Raw genomic sequence first — 17,440 nt, 5'->3', positions numbered from 1 at the left:
CGCCATTGCACTTGCATTCATTAAATCTTGTCCATAAATCAGTCTAAGTGTGTACTTGGGCCAGAGAGGTAGCACTGAGAGTCTGAGCAGCATCAACACAGAAAGCAGTGATTTGCATCACAAGCAACAGCGACATCATCATCTTGCTTAGGAAGGACGCAGATCTTCTCTTAAGGGATTCACTGCACTATCTGTCCATTTTTTTCCCCGTCCCTTGCCTGCACATAAAAAATAGAATGATGGAGACCTTTATTTCTGTCTAGCCACTGTTATTGATTGGCTCAACGTTTGACATTTCACTTCATGTTTGGGGAGTATATGAGTACATCCGCAAAGTATTCCAATGAAGTGGAGAGCAGGAGGAACCAGGACAGCAAGTGACATGGCTGAGCGCGGTGGGACGATCGGGCAAAAAAGAATATGTCGTTGGCAGCTCTCAACTGCACACCAGGCGACTAAACCTCGCACACAGATATCTGAAAAAAGCTATGTTATCAGGGGGGGGCATGATTTTGAATATCATAGGGCTGCAACTAACGATGATTTGGATAATCATTTTTTTCCTGTTGATTATTTTGTTTGCTTCATTGATGAATTAGTAGTCCTCCTTCAATTTATTTCCAGCCCCCAGAGACATGAGAAATGATCTCCTCTACTTAGTCACATCCCCTCCTCCTGTCCACTGCATGCCTTCTTACCTTCATCACTCAAACCTCATTTTGGATTTTTCAATGTGGCCCCAACCCTCTTCTCCACCCCCCAGCTGCAGACCCTCTAGATCTATTACAACCCCTATAGTGATGGTAATACCACATCAAGTGGGTGCTATCTTCAAGCCAGCATCAAACAAGACGCCACGAGACACTACCCCCCTCTCCTCTCTACCATTCAACTTCATGTTCATAGTAAAATAATGGGGGGAATCCATATGAGAGAAATTGAAAGTTGACTCTGAAACAAGACCCTGTCAGCTGGCTAACAGGTGGCCGCTGACAGACCCTCTCTCGTCATTGTGCCTAGTCTAGCACAACACACACACACACACACACACACACACACACACACACACACACACACACACACACACACACACACACACACACACACACACACACACACACACACACATATATGCCTCCCACTTTTGATTGGCCTCCTTAACCTGATGGCCTGAGTGCTGGTTCTTGTGTGTGTGTGTGTGTGTGTGTGTGTGGGGGGGGGCTAAGCAGGCCTGCTATGCACCTGTCCAAAGATCCCACCTATGCCCGTTTCGATGGAAAGTAATCTTATCGGCCCCCTGAAGCCACATGGTCCTGGACACCACCTGGAATGACAAATGAAAGTTCTGCCTGCTTTTTAACATGCATAGAAAATTCACTGCATGCCCAAGTGCCCAATTTCTTTTTAATGCCCTTGTCATTTATTTTACTGTCTATTTCCATGCACATTTCAAGTGGCTGTTTATGTTTTGTTGTTGTTTTGGCAGAAGCGGGCATGTATAGAATACATCACTTGTATTTCAACGACGTCAAACTCGCACGGAAGAGTACGATGTGGCTTTTCGAAGTTGGTAGAGACCAAGCCCTGCTGAAAAAAAAGCCAAGCAGAAACATTTCGCAGAGGTACCGTATTTGCCGGTGTACAGGTCGACTCGGTGTATAAGTCGACCCCCTAAAATTCGACGGAAATTTACGATTTTATGATATATCCTTTGTATAAGTCGAGCTCAATTGTTGCATTATATTAAACTTCAAAATTCAATATGCGAAATTTATTGACGAAATGTGTTCAAATTCCGGGAGGCCGTGCGCATGCGGCTGTTTATAAGCACCGCGGAGGAGATCGCGGCCGGCGAGCTCGCGCACGCCGCCCGGCACCAACGGGAGGCCGGAAATAGCTCCAAGCCGAGCGGATCGGCACTTTATAAGCACCGCGGAGGAGATCGCGGCGCCTCATTGGACTTCCAGCGGCCGGCGAGCTCGCGCACCCGCCCGGCACATCCGGGAGGCCGTGCGCACGAGCCAAGTGGCCGAAAATAGCCCCCGCCGAGCGGATCGGCTGTTTATAAGCACCGCGGAGGTGGTCGCGGCGCCTCATTCGACTTCCAGCGGCCGGCGAGCTCGCGCACCCGCCCGGCACATCCGGGAGGCCGTGCGCACGAGCCAAGTGGCCGAAAATAGCCCCCGCCGAGCGGATCGGCTGTTTATAAGCACCGCGGAGGTGGTCGCGGCGCCTCATTCGACTTCCAGCGGCCGGCGAGCTCGCGCACCCGCCCGGCACATCCGGGAGGCCGTGCGCACGAGCCAAGTGGCCGAAAATAGCCCCCGCCGAGCGGATCGGCTGTTTATAAGCACCGCGGAGGTGGTCGCGGCGCCTCATTCGACTTCCAGCGGCCGGCGAGCTCGCGCACCCGCCCGGCACATCCGGGAGGCCGTGCGCACGAGCCAAGTGGCCGAAAATAGCCCCCGCCGAGCGGATCGGCTGTTTATAAGCACCGCGGAGGTGGTCGCGGCGCCTCATTCGACTTCCAGCGGGCCGCGCACTCGCGCACGCCGCCCGGTTCAAATTTTCTAAGTGCAACGCACAATGAGATGCATGAGAAACGGCCTTGGTTACCATCACATTTGAAGCGATGAATACGAAGTTAAATTTTATGACTCGGTGTATAAGTCGAGGTCGATTTTTTTCGGTCGATTTTGGATCGAAAAAGGTCGACCAATACACCGGCAAATACGGTAATCATAAATTCAGCTGGAAGATGTTACGTATATAAAGGACAGGATGTTTTATTTTTTATTCTCTTTTATTAGGAACATACTCGCAATTGCCATAACTGCACTTTACATGCTTGAGCCATCATCTTAAAAACACATCAAGTCAAAATGTGTCATTTGTGCAATGCAAAATGACACCAAACAACAAGTGGTTTAATTATTTCACACGTTGCATTGTCCCATTGTTTCTAATGGAAAACTTTGATTCCACAGTTTGGTTTCGCTACGTTTCAGCTGGTCAACGGTGGGTCAACAGAGATGCTCAAAGGAAGAGGCCATTGTCTCCAGTGTAAGACAAACGGGGCTAATCATTGTACGAGGCGAGTCTGGACCTGCCTGAGCTGTCAGAGGACTCGTGTGACACACAAATTTAAAGACATACAAACAAGGTAATTGTTTACTTTGCTGTTGAAGTACCGGTTTGTGTACAGAACGGTGGCTACCTTGACCTTATTTTTACATGTCTATAAAAGTCTACACACCAATATTCAAAGATAAATCATTTCAAACTGTTTCTAGCCTTAATGTGTCTTGTAACTTCAAGATAATGGCTCTAATAAAAGATGTATCGCTGATTTGAAATGAGTAAATGATGTCTAGCCATTTTCTCCTCTGTCCCGTGTTGGGTGAAGCCGGTGGAAAATTCCGCACGCGACTCCATGCCACCAATAGATGACCCCCAGTTTATGTCAATACGTTTTTAAAGGGATTAAGGAAAAATCAACGGCAGCCTCTTTCCTTCTGGTTGCGTATCAGCGGATATCCACAAACATTGGGCTTGTCGTTCTAATAAGACGCGGTAGGAACACACACAGAGTCTGAATCTTGTCGGCAGGTTTATCTTCAACTCTCCTTTACTGTTGGTCACCTGCGTCAATAATAGTTGGATGTAACTCTTCCTCCAGATAAGCTCCTCGGTCTTTGTTCTCTCATGTCTCTGTTTAACAGGGTGACAAATAAAAAAAAAAAGCCCATAATTGTGGTGCGCTGGATCGGATATCGCGACGTTTGTGTGACCGTTGGGTGTATGTTTGTCCTTGTAGGATTTAGCTGCGAACATCCTCCTTCACCCTGCCGTCATCTTTCATTTCTGACAGCCTTTGTGGCAAGTTTGGACTTGTACGAGCATCCCTCCCAAGGTCTGAGGTATGCGCACACACATAACGTTCGAGCACACAAACACTTCTCCAATCAAACCAAAATCTTACACAGGCCCCACGAAAAAAAACTGATTTTAAGGGAAAGCGGCTCTTGAGACGAGGCCAATCATGTTGCTGCTAAAGAGTCTGCAGTCGCCCCGCTAACTTGTCTGATCTCCAGTCATTAACCAGGGGGGAGAGGGTGATGTTTTGTTGTAGTGTTCTGTGCCCTTTTGGGGCAATTATCTGTTGGACGCCACAAATTCAGAATGTGATTGCGATTCGTCAGTTTCATCCACCCCTCCGTGAGTCGTCACCTTATCGTGGTGGAGGGGTTTGTGTGCCCCTATGATCCTAGGAGCCATGTTGTCGGGGGCTTCATGCCCCTGGTAGGGTCACCCATGGCAAACGGGTCCTAGGTGAGGGGCCAGACAAAGCACGGCTCACAGAAGCCCCTTATGATGAGTGATATAAATGGAGTTAGTTTTCCCTCGCCCGGACGCGGGTCACCGGGGCCTCCCTCTGGAGCCAGGCCTGGAGGCGGGGCTCGAAGGCGAGCGTCTGGTGGCCGGGCCTTCGCCCATGGGGCCCAGCCGGGCATAGCCCGAAAAGGAAACGTGGGTCCCCCTTCCCATGGGCTCATCACCTGTGGGAGGGGCCGAAGGGGTCGGGTGCAATGTGAGCTGGGCGGCAGCCAAAGGCAGGGACCTTGGCGGTCTGATCCCCGGCTGCAGAAGCTGGCTCTTGGGACATGGAATGTCACCTCTCTGGCTGGAAAGGAGCCCGAGCTGGTGTGCGAGGCAGAAAAATTCCGACTAGATACAGTCGGACTAGCCTCCACGCACAGTTTGGGCTCCGGTACAAGCCCTCTCGAGAGGGGCTGGACTCTCTTCCACTCTGGAGTTGCCCACGGTGAGAGGCGTCGAGCAGGTGTGGGTATACTTATTGCCCCCCGGCTGGGCGCCTGCACATTGGGGTTCACCCCGGTGAACGAGAGGGTAGCCTCCCTCCGCCTTCGGGTGGGGGGACGGGTCCTGACTGTTGTTTGTGTCTATGCACCAAACGGCAGCTCAGAGTACCCACCCTTCTTGGGGTCCCTGGAGGAAGTGCTGGAGAGCGCTCCTTCTGGGCACTCCATCGTTCTACTGGGTGACTTCAATGCTCACGTGGGCAATGACAGTGAGACCTGGAAGGGCGCGATTGGGAGGAACGGCCCCCCCGATCTGAACCCGAGCGGTGTTCTATTGTTGGACTTCTGTGCTTGACACGGATTTTCAATAATGAACACCATGTTTAAGCATAAGGGTGTCCATGTGTGCACTTGGCACCAGGACACCCTAGGCCGCAGTTCGATGATCGACTTTGTAGTCGTGTCATCGGATTTGCGGCCGCATGTTTTGGACACTCGGGTGAAGAGAGGGGCAGAGCTGTCAACTGATCACCACCTGGTGGTGGGTTGGCTCCGATGGTGGGGGAAGATGCCGGTCCGACCTGGCAGACCCAAACGCTCTGTGAGGGTCTGCTGGGAACGTCTGGCAGAATCTCCTGTCAGGAAGAGCTTCAACTCCCACCTCCGGCAGAGCTTTTCCCACGTCCCGGGGGAGGCGGCGGACATTGAGTCTGAGTGGACCATGTTCCGCGCCTCCATTGTTGAGGCGGCCGACCGGAGCTGTGGCCGTAAGGTCGTTGGTGCCTGTCGTGGCGGCAATCCCCGAACCCGCTGGTGGACACCAGCGGTAAGGGATGCCGTCAAGCTGAAGAAGGAGTCCTATCGGGCCGTTTTGGCCTGCGGGACTCCGGAGGCAGCTGACAGGTACCGGATGGCCAAGCGGAACGCGGCTTCGGCGGTTGCTGAGGCAAAAACCCGGGCGTGGGAGGAGTTTGGTGAGGCCATGGAGAATGACTTTCGGACGGCTTCGAGGAAATTCTGGTCCACCATCCGGCGTCTCAGGAGGGGGAAGCAGTGCAACGTCAACACTGTTTACAGTGGGGATGGCGTGCTGCTGACCTCAACTCGGGACGTCGTGAGTCGGTGGGGAGAATACTTCGAAGACCTCCTCAATTTCACCTACACGCCTTCCATTGAGGAAGCAGGGCCTGGAGACTCTGAGGCGGATTCTCCAATCTCTGGGGTCGAAGTCACTGAGGTAGTTAAAAAAACTCCTCGGTGGCAAGGCCCCGGGGGTGGATGAGATCCGCCCGGAGTTCTTAAAGGCTCTGGATGTTGTGGGTCTGTCATGGCTGACACCCCTCTATAACGTTGCGTGGACATCGGGGACAGTGCCTCTGGATTGGCAGACTGGGGTGGTGGTTCCCCTCTTTAAGAAGGGGGGCCGGAGGGTGTGTTCCAATTACAGGGGAATCACACTCCTCAGCCTCCCTGGTAAGGTCTATTCAGGGGTGCTGAAGAGGAGGGTCCGTCGGGAGGTCGAACCTCGGATTCAGGAGGAGCAGTGTGGCTTTCGTCCTGGCCGTGGAACAGTGGACCAGCTCTACACCCTCGGCAGGATCCTCGAGGGTGCATGGGAGTTCGCCCAACCAGTCCACATGTGTTTTGTGGATTTGGAGAAGGCGTTCGACCGTGTCCCTCGGGAGGTTCTGTGGAGGGTGCTTCGGGAGTACGGGGTGCCGAGCCAACTGATAAGGGCGGTTCGGTCCCTGTATCACCGATGCCAGAGTCTGGTCCGCATTTCCGGCAGTAAGTCGGATTCGTTCCCAGTGAGGGCTGGACTCCGCCAAGGCTGCCCTTTGTCACCGATTCTGTTCATAATTTTTATGGACAGAATTTCTAGGCGCAGCCAAGGCGTTGAGGGGGTCCGGTTTGGGGACCTCAGCATCGCGTCTCTGCTTTTTGCAGATGACGTGGTGCTGTTGGCTTCTTCAGGCCGTGATCTCCAGCTCTCTCTGGAACGGTTCGCAGCCGAGTGTGAAGCGGTCGGGATGAGGGTCAGCACTTCCAAATCCGAGTCCATGGTCCTCGATCGGAAAAGGGTGGAATGATCGGGGATGAGATCCTGCCCCAAGTGGAGGAGTTCAAGTATCTTGGAGTCTTGTTCACGAGTTAGGGGAGGATGAAGCGCGAGATCGACAGGCGGATCGGTGCAGCGTCGGCAGTAATGCGGACCCTGTACCGGTCCGTTGTGGTGAAGAGAGAGCTGAGCCAAAAGGTAAAGCTCTCAATGTACCGGTCGATTTACGCTCCTACCCTCACCTATGGTCACGAGCTATGGGTCGTGACCGAAATCCCGGATACAAGCGGCCGAAATGAGTTTTCCCCGCAGGATGTCCGGGCTCTCCCTTAGAGATAGGGTGAGAAGCTCGGTCATCCGGGAGAGACTTGGAGTACAGTCGCTACTCCTCCACGTTGAGAGGAGCCAGATGAGGTGGCTCGGGCATCTTATCAGGATGCCTCCTGGACGCCTCCCTGGGGAGGTGTTCCGGGCATGTCCCACCGGTAGGAGACCCCGGGGACGACCCAGGATGCGCTGGAGAGACTATGTCTCTCAGCTGGCCTGGGAACGCCTTGGGATCCCCCGGGATGAGCTGGATGAAGTGGCTGGGGAGAGGGAAGTCTGGGAGTCCCTCCTAAAGCTGCTGCCCCCGCGACCCGACCCCGGATAAGCGGAAGAAGATGGATGGATGGATGGATGGATGGATGGATGGATGGATGGATGGATGGATGGATGGATGGATGGATGGATGGATGGATGGATGGATGGATGGATGGATGGATGGATGGATGGATGGATGGATGGATGGATGGATGGATGGATGGATGGATGGATGGATGGATGGATGGATGGACAGTTTCATCCATCCATTTTCACCCACGCTTATCCTCTTCATGGTTTTTATTGAACTGGAGCCTACTACACACTAAAACCATTTGGGTCAAAAATAGCCCAAATAGGCTCAAAAAAGGATGACCCAACTTTCTGGGATGTTCATTTAACCACAAAAAGTTGGGTTACATGAATCACACAAAACAACATTTTCTTTTGTAAAGCTTTCGATCAATGTACTCACGTCAGTAAGTCATTCCCTGTGCTGCTTATAGTCACTACATTGTGTTTTGGGCTATTTATTGGTATGAAAAGAGCATTGTGGAGCTTGGAAGCGCAAGCGATTTTTCATGTTTGTGTTGAGTTCTGAACGTGGAAGGTAAACAGCAGCATACTTGCCAGATCACATGTGATCTTCAAACATTATGGTCACCCATCCTTTCCTTTCAAATAACACTCAAGAACAATTTGGCCTCAACACTTTTCCTGTCCTTTCAGACTGAAACGCCAACCTACTGGGTACATAAAACCCCTTCTTGTTCACCCCAGTACATAAACCCAACATCTGTACATCCAGGGTAAGTCGCGCAGCCGACACAGACACAACAAGCGCGGTGCTGAGCCAACAGGCCTGCCGGGTCCTTTATTAGACAAGGTAGGTTGCGACAGTGAATGGGCCCCTGCCAGTAGTCTGTGGTGGTCGGTGAGCGTCTCGGCAGGCAGCTATTGTTATGGTAAACTAAGGTTTGAAAGGAAGAGGATGGGCAGGACATACACATAAAACAGAGGAAAACACGAGGCGGGGATAGAGGGCAGTACCCGACCACCTCAGAGATGGCACGTATGGAAGCAAGCACATTTATTCACTTGTTTATGAGGACTCACCCATTATTCTGTAAAATATTATTCCGTAAAATATTTCATCAACACTCAAGTGAGTTCTAATGTTACCAATATAAATTGAACAAGTGAATCTCACAGCATCGTTAAAATGACAAGCTGGAGGGTTACATATTGCCTTATGATGCATTCAAACATCACGGCAACAAGCATCATAATGTGCAATTCCAAATTTGCTATATGAGCACTATTTACAAATATGTGTGTTGCAGTAATTTAGGGTCATGACTTCTTTGGAATCAGATATAAAAATATGAACCCAAACTCGGAGATTAATTTGTATTTCTTTGACCTTAACTGAAACAATTCTTCAATTCAAAACTTTTAATTAAGCTTCAGTCAATTACATCATATAATAAGGATAAAAAAGAGTGATAATGATTAACTCAGATGATTTGTACAATGATTCTGTGTTTGATGCCATTGTTGTCATGAATGACATCCAACATCATCCACTTAAGTTCGCGAGGCTCAGTATCTGTTTACATGTGCTAACTTGCCTAAATAAAAAAATAAAATCTGGTGCTCCACTATTTAGACGCAATCTGAACAGATGTAACGCCTTTTTGTGCTGTTAGCATCTTATTTTTTATTTTTTTTGCTTCATAAGCTCATCTTAACACCTGCACATTTGTATGTTAAGGAGCAAGTGGTATAAATCTTATCCCGTGAAAAGCAAGGGAATGAAATGCCCATTTCCCTCACTATAAATTATTCACCTAAATCCAGTTTGACATTCCGAATATAATTATTGTGTATACTGTACAGCAAAAAAAATAATAATAATAATTATCCACCTAAATTCAGTTTGACATTCCGAATATAATTATTTTGTATACTGTACAGCAGCAAAGCTTTGCAACTCTAAACAATCTTTGCAAAATATCAAAGCTGCAATTTCATGTGTTTATCGCCAGCAAAATGACAATTATGTCAGTTTATGGAGACACAAAGCATTCATTTGTCATCTGGCTGTCTTGAGCATGGAGGCCAAACAAAGGGTTAAAAGCCTCTGTCTGCCTGATAATCCTCCACCGTTAAAAGCCCTTCAGAAAGACGTGACGTGTGTTAGGTAATCAGTAAAAGATTCAAGTGTGCAGGAGAGAGTGTGTACACCCACACACAATACACATCGGTGAATGGCCACAAAAAAAAGGGAGGGAAAAGACAGAGTAGAGGAGGGAAGAAGAGAATAAACACTCCTCCTCGCCCCTTTCCTCCCCCTTTTCTCTCCCTCGCCTGTTTGCTTACTTCCTGCTGCCTCAGTGCAGCGATCGTCATTCTCGCAGGTTTTAAAAGTTTTAAGCACGCGTCACTGATTGTGAATAAGCATTTCACCTTTTGTTTAGTTGTTGGATTCCTTCATCTTCTCGCGAGCGTTACCTGTTACTTTCTCACCGAAACACACCTATGGGAGAATAAGTTGGCATTACTGAGATGAAAAATCCAAATATCCAGCAATAGAATAAAATATCAGAATGAAATATAAGAAAAGAAACAACAGAAAAGCCATTGAATGTGACTTAGAACGCATGTCCAAAGAAATGTTTTTAATTGCCTTTTAAAAATGTCCACAGTGGGAGCAGCTTGTAAGGAAGTGCATTCCACTGTTTAGGAGCAACCGACTGAAAAGGTCACCTTTAGTTTTTAGATTAGTGTGAGGTATAACCGGTTGGCTATAACCTACTTCGATTTTGCAAATCATTTTTCACAAAAAAAATCATCTGTTTTTCCCTAAAGTAACCATTTCCGTACTCTCCCTTTTAAGTCATCCATTTAATAATTCTTGAGATTGTGTTAAGCATTTTTGTGTCTACTTATTAAAAGTTATTATAATTTGTCACTAAATTGCAGTATGACTAAACAAAATATGTTAATGAAATAAAAAAAAAAAAAATGCAATCTGCAATGTAAACTCTTGTAAGCGAAGGAGTGAAACTAACTTTAAGGTGGTAGCATTGCAACATACAGTAAGTGGGCGGCCCAACCCTTTGTCTCGGTGATGACGCTATTGAATTTCATCGAAAAAAGAAGAAAGCATGCGAAACCTCCAGTCTCACTTTTGGAAGCCAGTTCACACACACACACACACACGGCTCTGTGCCAACTATAGTTTGTGGGTACTTGGCCTCTTCACCGCAGCCTCCCGGAGGAGAAGAGATGTTAAATGGCATTGTTGGGGGGTTGAGCCGAGTGATGGTGTTTAATAGCTCATGATTACTCTGGAGAGGGGAGCCCATAATTACAACCACAAATGATTTCACCCCCCCCCCCCCACCCACACACACACACACACACACACACACACACACACACACACACACACACACACACACACACACACACACACCATGAGCTCTGATCCTAATCACAAGACAGCACAGAAGGGGTATAGCTGAGGAATTGGACCTCGGACAAAAGAGGTTCCTCCTTTGTTTACTGACAGCAATTGGTAAACATGAAATGTAGCGTATTGCACCCCTCCCAAGAAAAATAATGCCATAATATATATATAGTTATATATACACACACATAATATCAAGTTGAAATCCCATTTTATAGTCATAATGACATCATTAATATCAGGATGGGGATTGCATTGATACATTTTCAATCAGTTGTTAGTCCTCAATTGGATTCTTTCTTTGGATTTATTTTTGCTCAGCAACAGCATTTAGCAACACTCGCACATGAAATTTTTTAGAGGTGTAATCACAAGCAACATTCAAATCACCATTCACGCAACATAACCCCTCGCAGCGGGACACACAGCTTCTGCCAGTATTCTCTAATAAAGCCGAGTGACGTCAATCTTTATTTGTCGTTCCTCCTTTTATGTTCACTTCTTTCAACAGTTAAATGTAGATTTCTGGCTTCCAAGAAGTGAGACTTCAATTTCTTTTGATTTTGGGCATGACGGCTCACAGTCGACGTCCAGCTTCACATGTATTATAAATGCCTTAACAATCAAAGTGAGTTAGCATTCTGCCCGCACGGCCCATGCCAGCCGGCCAGCTCGGCACACAAACACACAATGGCCAGACTACATGTCCTTAAAGAAGGAGCAGACAAACAGAGGAATGTTGGGAGAGGACGGCGCAAAAGCGTACGTCTGCCCACATCAGCCGGCACTCAATAGAGATTGGCCAGGAACGCGTAAACTGGCACCGCGGGAGTAAAATAGTAAAATGGCTCTTCTCTTCTTCACTTTTATTGTGACTCTTAAATCTGAAAGGGAAAATCCTGGGGCCTAAAACGATTTCTGACATTCTAGCCAAGAAGTGACTCACATTTGCATTTTACTGCTACAGCGAGCAATCGCTTCATTTCAAGATCATTTCGAAAACAGCGAACAATAGTGTAATCGAGACGTGGTTTGAATTTTCATTTCCAGACGTTATCTCTTTATTTGTAGGTTTCAAATCAGCCCCCAAAGCCATACATAGATGTTCACAACAACAAACAATAATGTACAGTATTTGCATAATTCCATACGAGCCGTTTCTTATCTACCGTTTTGTCTGGAGATGTTTAGACCTTTAAGGTCATACGCTCCGTTTTCTTTCTCTTTCTTTCTTGCGTTATATTTCACCTTTTCCCGACGGAGACATTGAATCACATTGTTCTCAAGTGGCTCATTTGACTGTTCTCCTCGCCAGGCTTGCTTTGGGAGCCGCAAGGACCGCGTGTCGATGTGCGTGCGTGTGCGCAGCAGCTCTCCCCTGCTAGCTGCTGTTACACAACATAGCGCTCGTTTCAACATACAAACACCTCGCATGCTCGATAAGGTCACTATGTGTCGCCTCCTACATGTGGCTCTCCGCCTGACAGACAGACGGACAGGCATGAAGCTGAGGCCAAGCAGCGATTGGTTCCACAGGCAGCATCTAATCAGCCATCAAGCATTAGGCCCTGAAGTGGCTCTGACAAGCAGGGACACAGCACACTCAGCGCGTAATGCATATGTATCCGCAAATTGCATGCAAATGGGAAGTCAAATGCAAAACGGGCCACGCGTTGGTGAATATGCATTAAAGCATCAGACATAAAAACTGATCGCTATCATTGCGTCCTAATGGGACCGCTTTGAACTCTGAGCAGCGGAGCAGAGGCCGTGCGCTATCGCAAGGCGATGCGCTAAGCACATACGGCACGGAGGCACGCACACACATACACAGTGCTGATGCCTTACCTGTCAGAGGCAGGTGTGGTCTCAGAAGACCCAATCAGTTTTAATTAACCCCTTGTGGTGGAAGGTTGGATGTCGGGAAGGGGAGAGGAGAGGAGGGAGTGTGGGTGAGAACAAGAAAATCATGCAAGGAGAAATTTCTGGCTGTCATCAGAAGGAGGCGTGGGTGAGAAATGGGTATTCACAGATGAACAAAGGAGGCAGGGCTTGTTTTTGAAAAAAAAAATAGTAAAAAGGTGGAATTGACGTTACTGGGTAGCACATCTGCCATATTGTAGGTTTTGTGTGGAGTTTGCATTTTCTTCCAGTGTTAGTATTTTGGATGCCTCCCACATTGTGTGTCCATCAGGTGTCATTTTCACACACTAGACACACACACATATTTATTATTGAAAGGTGCGTGGTTAGAGTGATCAAGACTTGGCAGATAGGGTGTCACGCCACTGTCATCCTTGCATAATTAGAGGTGACTTCCTGATAGGATAGTGAGGTCATGGCTGTAAAGCAGCTGTGGTTGTGAGTCATTGCTCTATTGTGTGCCCATCATGAAGTCTCGAGACACTATTGGAAGGAAGAGCTAGATTAAAATTCAGAAATGCATATCTGCATAAATCCGGTGTTAATGTCTTTTCTGAGTGTGGCTGAAGCCACCTGACTACATGTCCGTCAAAAGTGTATGTGCGGTGTATCGCTCCCCCAGTGATCCAAATGCTTCAGCACTTCACAAAGCAAATTGCGGCTAATCAAATAAGAGCCCTCAGGAGTATGCAGAAATTGGGAAAAGAATGGAAGAACAGTTTCCGTATTTGTGTTAAGGAGGCGGTGGCAATTCAGCAATTTTAAGAGGTCTTGCATGATGCACAGAGGTGGAAGGAGGTTTATCCAGTAGACCAGAGGTTCTCGTTCAACTCTCTAAAGCTGATGTAAAGCTGCCACTATAGACAGTTCTTTTTACTTTTAATATTAAAAGTGGCTCTTTCTATGGTAAAAAAAAAAAAATCTAAACCAACTAGAGCAAAACATTGAGTCACTTCAGGACAGAGATTTTACAAGCTCTAGGAACGTTACAGCTACAGTCTAAGTTTTTTTTCTTCCCTCTGTTGCCTGGCACCGACAGTAAGTGACCCTGTGTGAGTGGCAGAGCTCCAGACACACTCACCCTCCTGACACACTGCCCCGTGGCTCCATCCACTTGCTGTGGGCATGTGTGGGGTTGTCCTACCTCAAAAGGCAGCATGTAATTGTGTCTGTGTTTGTGTGTGTACTTGCGGCAGCTGTGTGCCCCCCCCTCACCTCCTCCTTTCTGTCTGCCGGACAATCAGCCGCTCCCTGCGACCACAGAGACCAAAGACACGGGACAGGAATGTCTTTCAGTCACCGATTGTTGGATGCCAAAGCATCCCAAAATGAGCTATATATTGTGAAACGTACACATTGCTTTATAAACTGATGATTTGGAGTCGAAATATTATGGGAACCCTGGCTGCTAATACGGACAGTCGTACTTTTTATGCTCAAGTGATTCTTGCAGGCTGAAGCTAATTCAAGGCTTAATCTTAGACCAATTCTATCAAGCGTAAATGCCGGGAAGTAAATGAAGACAGTCTCAGGGTGTTGTTTCCTCTAACTTCAATTGACTGGCAAAAGAGGTATTTTGCAGTAAAATAAGAACAGACAGCAGTACCTTGACTTGGTGAGGAGAAAAAAAAGGAGAGCCGCTAGTAACTCCAACAGTCCAAGACCAATCAGTATTGTTCCTTACATTGCTTACTCGGCCACGCCCCTTAAGCTGAGACATGCTCTCTAATTCATTTTTTATTTAAATTGCTTTGTCAGTGGAACTCAGGTTGAAACGTTGCAGCCAACCATTTTCGAGAGCGCTAGTTCTCATTAGGGTGGAGTCTGTCCCTGCTGACTTCGAGTGAGAGACAACATACAACCTGGATTGTTTGTCAGCTATTGTGTAGTGTTTTAAAGCGAGGAGACGCTTGAGATGACAATGAGATACAATGACACGTAGAGATTTGATTGAATCCAAAACACAAGACAATAGAGTCACGATGAAAGTACAACACCGTATAAGAGCGATGATGACACACGACACCTGTCATCTTGCCAACACAATCTGGTAACAAGTGGCTGCCCCCACATGCACAAAACAATGGCGTGGGCGCCGTTCACAGTCAAATGAAGCCTAATTCCACAATGTGCATGGATTACAATCCATGCTCAGAAGGTTTTCCACTAGACTGACTCCGGAACTACCTGGAAGCATGGCAAGACTAATGGAAAAACACTTTATAGACAAATAAAAATATAAAATGTCAGAAATTATACCATTTATTTTGCTCTCTGCTATTGAGTGTATGCAAACATTCACAGATCCCTCTGGTGTATTGCAACTACATAATGAGGAAACTACCAATGATAAAATCATTTGATAAACAACTGATAAATTCATTAGTGAGGTGAGCTCCTCATTAAACATCCACACATAGCATCGACTCATTTGAACAATAGGAGAAAACATTGAGTCCCTAAAATAGACGAAAGATGAATTGAGCCTCTTTAGCCTTAAAGATACCCCTCACACACACACACACACACACACACACACACACACACACACACACACACACACACACACACACACACACACACACACACACACACACTTGTCACTAATTGCCATCTGTTTGTGTGCAGTGTTGTTTTGTGCTCATTTGCACACGTGCATTAGTGCGCTCGACGTGCGGCGAATGAATCAAATTAGCACATCAAAACTGGAACTAAATCCGGAAGGGTTTTGTTTGGGTTTATTGACAAAGTGGAAACCTAGACTTCATTAGCTGTTGCTAAATTCGGAGAAATGAACCCTCCCCCCCCTTCGCTCTTATGGCGCCCATACACGATTTTCTGTCGAGAGAACCGCTTCAACAACTCAAACTGGTTAGATTTGTTTTCGACCGATGTAGAATTTTTATCCGAGTCCGTACTCTCATTAGCATTACATGCAGAAACAAAATCCTTGGAACAGACTTTGGAATAATTGTAAAGTCCCTCCTCTTCTGCCAGAACAAGGAAAGGGCATTAATGGATGGCCCGACTGTTGAATGTCATTCCAGTCTTTTCCTTTATCAATATGTGATGAGAGCTTGGAAACCAGAGCTGGATGACAATTTCCCACTGGTTCAAAGAGGTTAAGGTTACCCCACAAGGTTTCTTATAGTGATGAATGAAAAGGACAAGGGATTTTTATGAGTTCATGCGCCATTCAGGAAATTTCATTTATCTGCTATCTAACATGTAATCGCTGGTGCTCAGAGGATACGCTAAGGCTATAAAGCAGACTTTGGGCATTTTTTCACCAGCACCCCTTGCTTTATGCCACACTAAGTGGTCTAATTAGTGAGGGACCCCCATCATGTGTCTTATCTGCTCCTCCCCTTGAATAGGTCTTTGGCTATCCCCAATAAATAGAGAATTGAAGCCTCTGTCAACATGTCACACTGAGAAGGGGCGCTTCTTTAGCAAAGCTGGCTGACCCTGTTTATGTGTGTCTCTAATCAGGCTTGGTCCAGAGGGTGCCACGATTGCAATAAATGGCCACATATTCCACCTTTCTGCCTTTTTTCCCCACCTCTGTGACCAAAACATGGATTGGTTCACAGCCTCCCTTAGGGGCGCCAGTGAGGAGGTTATAAGCCATTAAAAGCAAGCAGAGATGGCTCTCCGCTTGTTTCTCCTTCTTTGAGCAAAGTCCGCATGCTGGGCAGTCCCGGTCTCTCATCCGATTGCCTTGTGAATAGAACCGCGGGCCTCTGGCTCCACAGAGATAGTGTTATCTGGGCCACCACGGGGCTCTCACGGCCACCGAGTACACACACACTCGACGGGCAACACACACATCAGCAGGGGCGTGGACAATGAAACCTCTGGCACTACACAAATATTCCCCGTGCGTAATGAAACGGCACAGGGGCACCACGTGTGATATAGACAGTGGCAATTTGACTTTTTTAGCCTATTATCCAGATTGTGACGTTGTTCTTCTGGCTGTCACAGTATCAGCTTCTCCATCAGCTGGTCAGTGCACACTGCTCACGCTGAGGACTTGAATCTGACTGTAGTGGTCCCATGCTGTTTTAGGGAATCTGGGTTATTCCTGGAGATCTCCACACATGACCTGCCGCCACCGGGAAGCTTTGAGCCAGCCAACAATTTCAATTAAAAAGAGATTTGGGCTGGAAAGACGTATTTTCATATAACCCGGCATGGGCAGAGGCGGTCGGTTTGGAAGAGCTTTTCCAACAGGCCGCCCTGATCGACAAAAGACAGAATAAAATGGAGGGCAAGAAAATAATAAAGCAATTTGGCTTTCTTCGTCATTCTCAGCAGATTGCAAATGGATAATTACCATCATTACTGGCTATAATTTGACATTCTTAATAGCGCAGTCCGTCTCCCGAATAGTGAAGCACACTCCATAAAGTTTGAATCTACTTAAAGCCCAATATGTAATCATTAGCCTTATAATGGTGCTTCACAAATCAGGTTGATGGCGTACGAGCTAATAATATATAGAATAGCATAGGTCAAGTCGTGGCAAAGTTGAATCACTTTTTTCTTTTTTTTTTTTAAACAGTTTTAGAATTA

The 17,440-nt window shown here is 47.3% G+C and overlaps 1 long non-coding RNA gene across 1 annotated transcript; it reads right to left on the bottom strand.

The window, feature by feature from the left end:
* Positions 1 to 2,784: 2,784 nt before the first annotated feature.
* LOC137839813 (uncharacterized) lies at positions 2,785 to 12,946 on the bottom strand. The gene is made up of 3 exons (XR_011086099.1): positions 12,788 to 12,946; positions 9,934 to 10,003; positions 2,785 to 3,711 (listed from the first exon to the last, which is right to left on the bottom strand). It is a non-coding gene; the product is annotated as an uncharacterized lncRNA (long non-coding RNA).
* Between the last annotated feature and the right edge of the window lie 4,494 nt (positions 12,947 to 17,440).

This window comes from Syngnathus scovelli, chromosome 21 (assembly GCF_024217435.2).
Source record: "Syngnathus scovelli strain Florida chromosome 21, RoL_Ssco_1.2, whole genome shotgun sequence".
Lineage (NCBI taxonomy): Eukaryota > Metazoa > Chordata > Actinopteri > Syngnathiformes > Syngnathidae > Syngnathus > Syngnathus scovelli.
This window is presented reverse-complemented; position numbering and strand designations above follow the sequence as displayed.